Source organism: Phocoena sinus, chromosome 1, assembly GCF_008692025.1.
Source record: "Phocoena sinus isolate mPhoSin1 chromosome 1, mPhoSin1.pri, whole genome shotgun sequence".
Taxonomy (NCBI): domain Eukaryota; kingdom Metazoa; phylum Chordata; class Mammalia; order Artiodactyla; family Phocoenidae; genus Phocoena; species Phocoena sinus.
Genome location: NC_045763.1, coordinates 127,321,349 through 127,330,788, shown reverse-complemented (window position 1 = coordinate 127,330,788; position 9,440 = coordinate 127,321,349). Strand labels below are relative to the sequence as shown.

The 9,440-nt window shown below is 39.1% G+C and overlaps 1 long non-coding RNA gene across 1 annotated transcript; it reads right to left on the bottom strand.

The window, feature by feature from the left end:
- Nucleotides 1-452: 452 nt before the first annotated feature.
- LOC116756238 lies at nucleotides 453-4,076 on the bottom strand. The gene is made up of 3 exons (XR_004350608.1): nucleotides 4,035-4,076; nucleotides 3,019-3,086; nucleotides 453-563 (listed from the first exon to the last, which is right to left on the bottom strand). It is a non-coding gene; the product is annotated as an uncharacterized LOC116756238 (long non-coding RNA).
- Between the last annotated feature and the right edge of the window lie 5,364 nt (nucleotides 4,077-9,440).

The window sequence follows — 9,440 nt, the reverse complement described above, 5'->3', positions numbered from 1 at the left end:
ATGAGGAGGATAAGGGAAAACCTGGTAGAATGTATGAAAAAGAAACTGTTAGAACTGAAGGTCCCTGAAAGAAGGGACAGTGCCTATCTTTTCACCACTGAATCTCATGTCCAAAACAGTGCTCTCAACATAGTGGGTGCACAATAGTCTTCTTTTTTTTAAATAAATTTATTTATTTATTTACTTTTGGCTGCGCTGGGTCTTCGTTGCTGTGCGCAGGCTTTCTCTAGTTGCGGTGAGCGGGGGCTACTCTTCGTTGCGGTGTGCAGACTTCTCATTGCGGTGGCTTCTCTTGTTGCGGAGCACAGGCTCTAGGCGTGCGGGCTTCAGTAGTTGTGGCACGCGGGCTCTAGAGCGCAGGCTCAGTAGTTGTGGCGCACGGGCTTGGTCGCTCCGTAGCATGTGGGATCTTCCCAGACCAGGGCTCGAACCCATGTCCCCTGCATTGGCAGGCAGATTCTTAGCCGCTGTGCCACCAGGGAAGCCCCACAATAGTCTTTTAAATGAATGTATTATTGAAAGAAGCCAGGAGACAGCATTCCAGATCTCAGAGCATGGAAAACCTTTAAGTGGGCAGAAAAATCTTCCTAAATATTATGTCAGAAAATAACTATACTGCTTATTCTGTGCGTGCCTCACATCCCTCACATCATTTATCCACCCTTCTTTGCCCTGCTCTCTATCCCTTAGAAAACTGACCTCTACAAATTGCATTATCTGGGCTTCCTTGCCTTCTGCTGAGTTTGGGTTAAACAATGGAAGACACCAGCAGGACATCAAAGGGTAAAAGAAGAGCAAAGTAAGAAATTTCTTCTCTGCTCCCTCCGCGCTGGCCATTGGTTTTGGCAGAGGCTGGTTTTGCTCTACTAAGGCCACAGCTCATATCAGTTTGTTACAGCTCTTGTTTGTTTCTGATAATACTCCTCTCCTCATTTACCGCTCCAGGTCTTACTTTCCTGCTCTGGCTAGCTCCTGGAGACCTCACCACCTATGATTAGCTCCCTTCACCTCCCCAAGGGGTTATTTGAGTTCACTAAAATTTACTTCATTAAAATTAAACCCTTTCAGTGTGCTGTTTCCTACTGTGACCATGACTGATGGAGTAATTAAAAACTTTAAAGAGATCATTCATGATACATTAGGGATACTGTAAATAGATGATTACGGTGGGGAATCTGAACCCAGGTAGGATAAGTCAATCAGGAAGTGGGAAAGATGAAGCTGTGAGTGGAGGCTTTTTTAAGTAATATGAAGGTGAATGGAAGGAAGAATAGCAGATGTGAAGAAGAAAAGGTAGGGCTTCCCTGGTGGCGCAGTGGTTGGGAGTCCACCTGCCGATGCAGGGGACGCGGGTTCGTGCCCCGGTCCGGGGGGATCCCACGTGCCGCAGAGTGCCTGGGCCCGTGAGCCATGGCCGCTGGGCCTGCGCATCCGGAGCCTGTGCTCCGCAGCGGGAGAAGCCGCAACAGTGAGAAAAAAAAAAAAAAAGAAGAAAAGGCAAGGGAAACTGTGTTGCTGTTTTTTTTTTCAAGGATGGGAAAGAATTCATATATAAACATGTTCAATGGAATGAGCCAGTAGAAAAAGAGGAAACAAATTTAAGTCTCAGAGATGATAATTAATTAAACACTATTCCAGAGAAAGCAGACCCAATGACACTGATTAAAACCTATGAAAGAAGTAGGGACTTATTCTGGGACAGGAAAGAAAAATGTGAATTTGGTGAAAGACAGAGATGAAATGAGTCGTAGAAAAGATGAAAGCTAAGGCTATATCTGAGGGTCCTTCTTTTATGCGCAACACATCATGTAGTAAAATTTGCTAAGATGGCTTTCAAAGACTGTCCGAGATTTGAGAAAAATGGAAAAGGGGAATAAGTTGACATGTTGTGGAGTTTAATTTTATTCTATAAGATGGTATTGGGTAAGAGATGATGACAATTCTGCTTTTCTATTCTTAGTCTTGCAACAATGAGTAGGACAGATTAGAGAAGAGGAAAACTTCCATTTTAGTGGAGATTGCAATAGCTCAGGGCAAGAGTTAATGAGAGTCTGACCTGGGCAGTGAAAAGTAAGGCTGAACGAGGATGCTGCAGAGAGTTGATTCCTGCATTTATTGACTATTCTGTGCTTGACACTACAGAAGACACGACAGAGATTTCACAGAGTAGAAAACATACTTCCTAACTTCAAGGAGCACACAAACTAGCCAGAAAAGCATAGATATACAACAAAGACTATTGAACCAAGAGTCAGACCCAGATTCTAATTCCTGCCCACCACTAACTAAGTGTCATATCCTGGGTAATTTATTTCCCCACTTGCACCTCAGCTTCCTTGTTTGAGCAAGGGAGTTAAAAACGGATGACCTCCTTGGTTTCTAAAAACTATTCTTGAATAAAAAGAACCAGGGTTCCTTGGAGAAATACCTGATGCTAGAGCTTGGGCAGGTAAAATAAAAGATGAGCCTGGAGCACCTTGTGGTACCAAAAAGGAAGAAAGTGCCCAACAAAAAAATAGATGGGGACATGTCAAAGGAAGCCAACCAAAGGAGCTTCTAATAGCCAAAGCTGGAACAATTTGGTCAACAAAATAAACAACACAATATAGAGTTATAACCCAAAATGTAAGATAAATGTACATGAGTACATGTTGATATAAATGAATAATTGCATTTTAAAAATGGGGAAGAAGAGTCAAATCTTTCTTATAGAAGAATTCTGAATAATATATGTAGATACACCCCACTCTAAGAGGTGAATCTTGACTCTTCCTTCTACCCAGATATACCTTGAGAATGGCCTAGGCTTTCTGACTCACTTCCAAAGAATAGAATAGGGAAAAGAAAAATAGTACTTTACACTGGAAAAATCTGGCAAACACAATATTAACCAAGGGATAAATGTTAATATCTCAATAATGGCATGCATTTATCATATACTCTCAATATAATGTGATAAGAAGGGCATTTCATCTCTCTTATCTTCTTCCCCCAAACCCATGACTCCAGTCTACTTACGAGAAAGACATCAGGCAGACTCAGATTGGAGGACGTTCTACAGGATCCCTTGCTAATACCCGTAAGGCCTGTCAAGGTCATTTTTAAAAAATGAAAATACTGAGAAACGGTAACAAATCAAAGGAGATGGGAGACATGACAACTAAATGCAATGTGCTTTCCTGGATTGAATCCTGGAATCAAAAGAGGACCTTAATGGAAAAATGGATGAAATTCAAATAAAGTCTGGAGTTTAGTTAATTAAAAGAAAAAAATTGATGGTCTGTAAAGTCTCTTCCAGCTGGTAGCTATAAGAATAGCATTTATTATCTAATTGCTTCATAACTGTGTTCATATTGCTTACAATGTGCCAAGAACACATGAGGTAAGGGAACCATTAAAGCAGGATGGAAGGCTTTAATCAGCTTTTTTTTCTCTTCTAACTTCCTGTAGTTGTGTTTCAGTGATGTAGTGTGTGGTTAGGGCAAAGCAATTTTTGAGGCAATAAAGTAGTGTTTTGGTGAAAGTCTCTTGTCTGTTACTTTCCCAAACAAGCACTCACCCTCTGCCCTAGTAAGAACAGCTTCGAGTGAACCACCAGATTTCCATCCACTTGCAACCCTGAAATGTTTGAGTCTCCTAAGCTGCGCCATCACAAGGCAGTGCGCTAGGAAACTGTCGCTATGGTGACAGTTGCGGTGGCAGGGCTACCTTTGGCTCATTTGATTTTCCTGGACAGTTTCTTTGCCTAAAAAAAGTTTATGGAGCCCCAATGTGAAATCATGCTGGCTCTGATTCATGACATTTTCCTGAGATTTTATAATGTTTCTTTTTTCTAAATAAGCAATTTCAGGTCAGGTAAAAATGTGAGTAAATCATGCCTGGCTCTTGTTCCAGATGTATCAATTTCTGTTCATTCCCATTTTTTCCCTTTCATGGCTTTGGAGCAATAAAAATAACCAATGCCTCCACTCTGAAACCTTTCTGAGTATGCAATATATAAACAGTATACTGTGCAGGGAGCAATATTTCCCTACCTTGGCTATTACCGACTGTAGCGTTTTCTCTGGCACTTATCTGAAACAGAGCAAAGACATGGAATTATGATTTTGGCACACTCGAGACCCTGGGAGGATCAAAGAGGCTGATGTGACAGTTCATGAAAGGAGGAGGAAGCAAACCGCCCCCCACTGCCAACACTAACACAGCACTGTGCTTGAGAGTCTGGGAGAGCCGAGTTGCCAAGTGTCTGCCTGCATTTTCTTTGAGGGCGCCAGGCCCGGAGCAGGTCAGGAAAATTATGGCTTTTATCAAGCAGACAGTGTGGCTCTCTTTGAGGATGGCCAAAGTCTCAGTCACTGCTGGTAACTGTAACACATGTGGTCTTTTCAAGAGAGGACATGAATATTTTCATTAACTGGGAAAGAAGGTGCCCACATGAGACTTCATTTGTCTGGAATATTAGGGAAAGCCTGAAAAAGGTGAGATGTTTGTAAAGAAATTAAGAGTGAGGGCTTTGGAGACAGATTGCCTGGGTTTTAATCCTGGCCTTCCAAATACCATTCTGTATAACTTGAGCAGATTCCCAAACCTCTCTGCCTCAGTTCCCCTGATCAGTAAAAGGAAAATGAAAATAGTATCCAAGTCACAGGATTGTCTTGGCAATTAATACACGTGAAATACTTACAACATTGTCTGGCACATGGCAAATCCTCAATGAATGTCAGCTGCTATCGTTGTTTTTATTTTAATCATCGTTATTCAGAAAGGAAAGTCATCAGTTTTGTGATGTCCTATGAGCTGTTTTTCAGTCTGTTTATCCTTCAAGGACTTGCCAAGGGTTTAAAATGTACTGAGCACTGTGCTAAGTCTTGTAGATAATTCAGGAACAAACAAGTCCAGCTCTTTGCTATCAAGAATTTATATTCTGGTGGAAGAGATAAGAAAAGTGTGCACAAAGGGCTATTCTATACGATAGAGTGTTTTTCCCTTTGGTGTGGCACTGATTATGATGTATTTTGGGATTTCAGAAAAAGAAGTGACTAGCCACTGGCCTAGTAAGGGGAATGGGGCACTCTTTATGGAGGATGTAGCATTTGGCCAGAACTTGAATTACAAGTACAATTTTTTATTTTAATGGTGGATATCGGCATGGGTGTGGGTATCAGACAGGTGAGGGGCAGGGTGGGGAGGACTCAAGGCAGATGAAATGACAGAGAGAAGATGCTGAGGAGGTACTCGAGAGACAGGAGAGTGAGGTCCAAATGCAAGGCTTACGCCAGGGGTTCTTGGTGGAGAGGAGTCCACAAAGGTAGAAATGACAGTTAATGGAGGACCTTGAATAGGACTTGGCCAAAGGAGCTTGCATTTTATTTCATTAAGAAATTGGGTCTCTTAGGAATAAATTGGTAGTGTTATGAATTTGGATTAGAGGTGTGCTCTAGGAACTGACCCTGAAAGAATGTCTTGCCATATCACTAACCCTTTCCCACACAACACAGAAAGATATATCCATCATTTATCACTGTTTCCGCACGTAAGTTTTTGTAATTAAAATTTAACAAAATAGCTTAAAACTTTAGTTCCTCAAAGATTATGTGTTATGAATTTTACAATTGCAGAGTACTTTTACCAAAGGTTTTATAGAACATGTTATAATTAATCTCAATAATTTTCATGACAAATGGGATTTGCCAACTGGATTTCACTCTTAAGAAGGGTTTCTTTTTCATAGCTCCACGTGCTTTATTACTATAGTGCTGGCACTTGGATCCGTATAACGACATATAAAATATTTCTTACACAACAGAATTGGTCAAAAGACCAAGTTATTTCAATTATGCAAATACATGAGAAGAAACCTCAAAAAAATAGGTTTTTCAAATATTCCTTGAAGTTAAATTCAAAACTTCACTCCAAATGTAAGTCATAAATTCTACAAATAGAACATTTTGAAGAGGCCCAAATGCATTGTATTATCTTTGGGATACTAAACAACTTGAATTTGGGGTCCATTCCTTTCTGTTTTAAAAGCTGTTTTGAAAAGGCCTTACCATGTTTCCACTCTCCCTCTTTCCCTTTCTTTTTTTCCATCAAAACTCCTCTCTGCTAGATACTATATCAGATGCTTCCATATTAGTTTCCATCAGTCCAGATGTTTTTATTTGTTTGTTTTCCTATTAAGGCTCCACTGTCAATGATGATGGAAAAACCCTAAATCAAGCACCATACCAGTTGTTTCATGAAGTTCTCTTACCAAAGCTTACTCTTTGATTAGAGAAGTACTATTGCAAAGCTTTTCAGGAAATTCTCCAGGCACTCTTTGAGGACCACATAATATGCCTTTTCATCCCACAAAGCCCCTCCAAGGAGAAGCTCTGGGTAACTCTGATCTTTGAGGTCAATTAGGATTCTTAAGAACTGGATTCTGGCTGTGATTCCTGTACAACCTGAAGGTAAGCCAGTAAATCAACCTACCTGACCTTTTGTTTCTTAAACTAATATTTTATTAATAATACTTTCTACATGCTGCAAAATAATTAAGGCATATATATGGGCAAAGCATTTTGAGCTCCTTCAAACTAAGAATAACAGAAATGGCAATAAAGCCAAGATGAAGGAAAATTGTGCTGACTAAATTCAGTTCTTCCTCCACAGACATCTTCTACAACCTTAAAGGCGCTAAGAATGAATAATATTTTTAAATGGACAACTGAATGACTGGCATGTAGACCATTAAACAAGAGTGACACAATTCTGTACACCCAATGAGTTAATTAAAAAGAGCTTTTCTTGATGACTCTGGCTAGTGGTTTATCAATTTTCTTTATCTTTTCAAAGAACCAGCTTTTAGTTTTATTGATCTTTGCTATTGTTTTCTTCATTTCTTTTTCATTTGTTTCTGATCTGATATTTATGATTTCTTTACTTCTGCTAACTTTGGGGTTTGTTTGTTCTTCTTTCTCTAATCGCTTTTGGTGTAAGGTTAGGTTGTTAATTTGCAATTTTTCTTGTTTCTTGAGGTAGGATTGTATTGCTATAAACTTCCCTCTTAGAACTGCCTTTGCTACATCCCATAGGTTTTGGGTCATCATGTTTTCATTGTCATTTGTTTCTAGGTATTTTTCGATTTCCTCTTTGATTTCAACCACTAGCCAGACTCATCAAGAAAAAAAAGGGAGAAGACTCAAATCAACAGAATTAGAAAGGAAAAAGGAGAAGTAACAACTGACCCTGCAGAAATACAAAGAATCATGAGGGATTACTGTAAGCAACTATATGCCAGTAAAATGGACAACTTGGAAGAAACGGACAGATTCTTAGAAAAGTACAACCTTCTGTGACTGAAGCAGGAAGAAATAGAAAATATAAACAGACCAGTCACAAACACTGAAATTGAAACTGTGATTAAAAATTTTCCAACAAACAAAAGGCCAAAACAAGATGGCTTCACAGGAGAATTCTATCAAACACTTAGAGAAGAGCTAACACCTATCTTTCTCAAACTCTTCCAAAATATAGCAGAGGAGGAACACTCCCAAATTCATTCTATGAGGCAACCATCACCCCGATACCAAAACCAGATAAAGATGTCACAAAAAAGGAAACTAGAGGCCAATATCACTGATGAACATAGATGCAAAAATACTCAACAAAATACTAGCAAACAGAATCCAACAGCACATTAAAAGGATCACACACCATGATCAAGTGGGGTTTATACAAGGAATGCAAGGATTCTTCAGTAGACGCAAATCAATCAATGTGATACACCATATTTACAAACTGAAGGATAAAAACCATATGGTCATCTCAATAGATGCAGAAAAAGCTTTCAACAAAATTCAACACCAATTTATGATAAAAACCCTAGAGAGAGTAGGCATAGAGGGAACTTACCTCAACATAATAAAGGCCATATATGACAAACCCACAGCCAACATCATTCTTGATGGTGAAAAACTGAAACCATTTCCTCTAAAATCAGGAACAAGACAAGGATGCCCACTCTCAGCACTATTATTCAACATAGTTTTGGAAGTTTTAGCCACAGCAATCAGAGAAGTAAAAGAAATAAAAGGAATCCAAACTGGAACAGAAGAAGTAAAGCTGTCACTGTTTGCAGATGACATGATACTATATGTAGAGAATCCTAAAGATGCTACCAGAAAACTACTAGAGCTAATCAATGAATTTGGTAAAGTAGCAGGATACAAAATTAATGCACAGAAATCACTTGCATTCCTAGACACTAATGATGAAAATCTGAAAGAGAAATTAAGGAAACATTCCCATTTATCATTGCAACAAAAAGAATAAAATACCTAGGAATAAACCTACCTAAGGAGGTAAAAGCCCTGTACTCAGAAAACCAAAAGACACTGATGAAAAAAATTAAAGATGATAAAAACAGATGGAGAGATATACCATGTTCTTGTATTGGAAGAATCAACATTGTGAAAATGACCACACTACACAAAGCAATCTACAGATTCAATGCAATCTCTATCAAACTACCAATGGCATTTTTCACAGAACTAGAACAAAAAATTTCACAATTTGTATGGAAACACAAAAGACCACTAATAGCCAAAGCAATCTTGAAAAAGAAAAATGGAGCTGGAGGAATTAGGCTCCCAGTCTTCAGACTATACTACAAAGCCACAGTAATCAAGGCAGTATGGTACTGGTCCAAAAACAGAAATATAGATCAATGGAACAGGATAGAAAGCCCAGAGATAAACCCACGCACATATGGTCACCTTATCTTTGATAAAGGAGGCAGGAATATACAATGGAGAAAAGACAGCCTCTTTGATAAGTGGTGCTGGGAAAACTGGACAGCTACATGTAAATAATGAAATTAGAACGCTCCCTAACACCATACACAAAAATAAACTCAAAATGGATTAAAGACCTAAATATAAGGCCAGACACTTTAAAACTCAGAGGAAAACATAGGCAGAACACTCTTTGACGTAAATCACAGCAAGATCCTTTTTGACCCACCTCCTAGAGAAATGGAAATAAAAACAAAAATATACAAATGGAACCTCATGAAGCTTAAAAGCTTTTGCATAGCAAAGGAAACCATAAACAAGACTAAAAGACAACCCTCAGAATGGGAGAAAATATTTGCAAATGAAGCAACTGATTAAAGGATTAATCTCCAAAATATACAAGCAGCTCATGCAGTTCAATATCAGAAAAACAAACATCCCAATCCAAAAATGGGCAGAAGATCTAAATAGACGTTTCTCCAGAGAAGATATACAGATTGCCAACAAAGACATGAAAGGATGCTCAGCATCACTAATCATTAGAGAAATGCAAATCGAAACTCCAGTCACCTCACACCAGTCAGAATGGCCATCATCAAAAAATCTACAAACAATAAATGCTGGAGAGGGTGTGGTGAAAAGGGAACCCTCTTGCACTGTTGG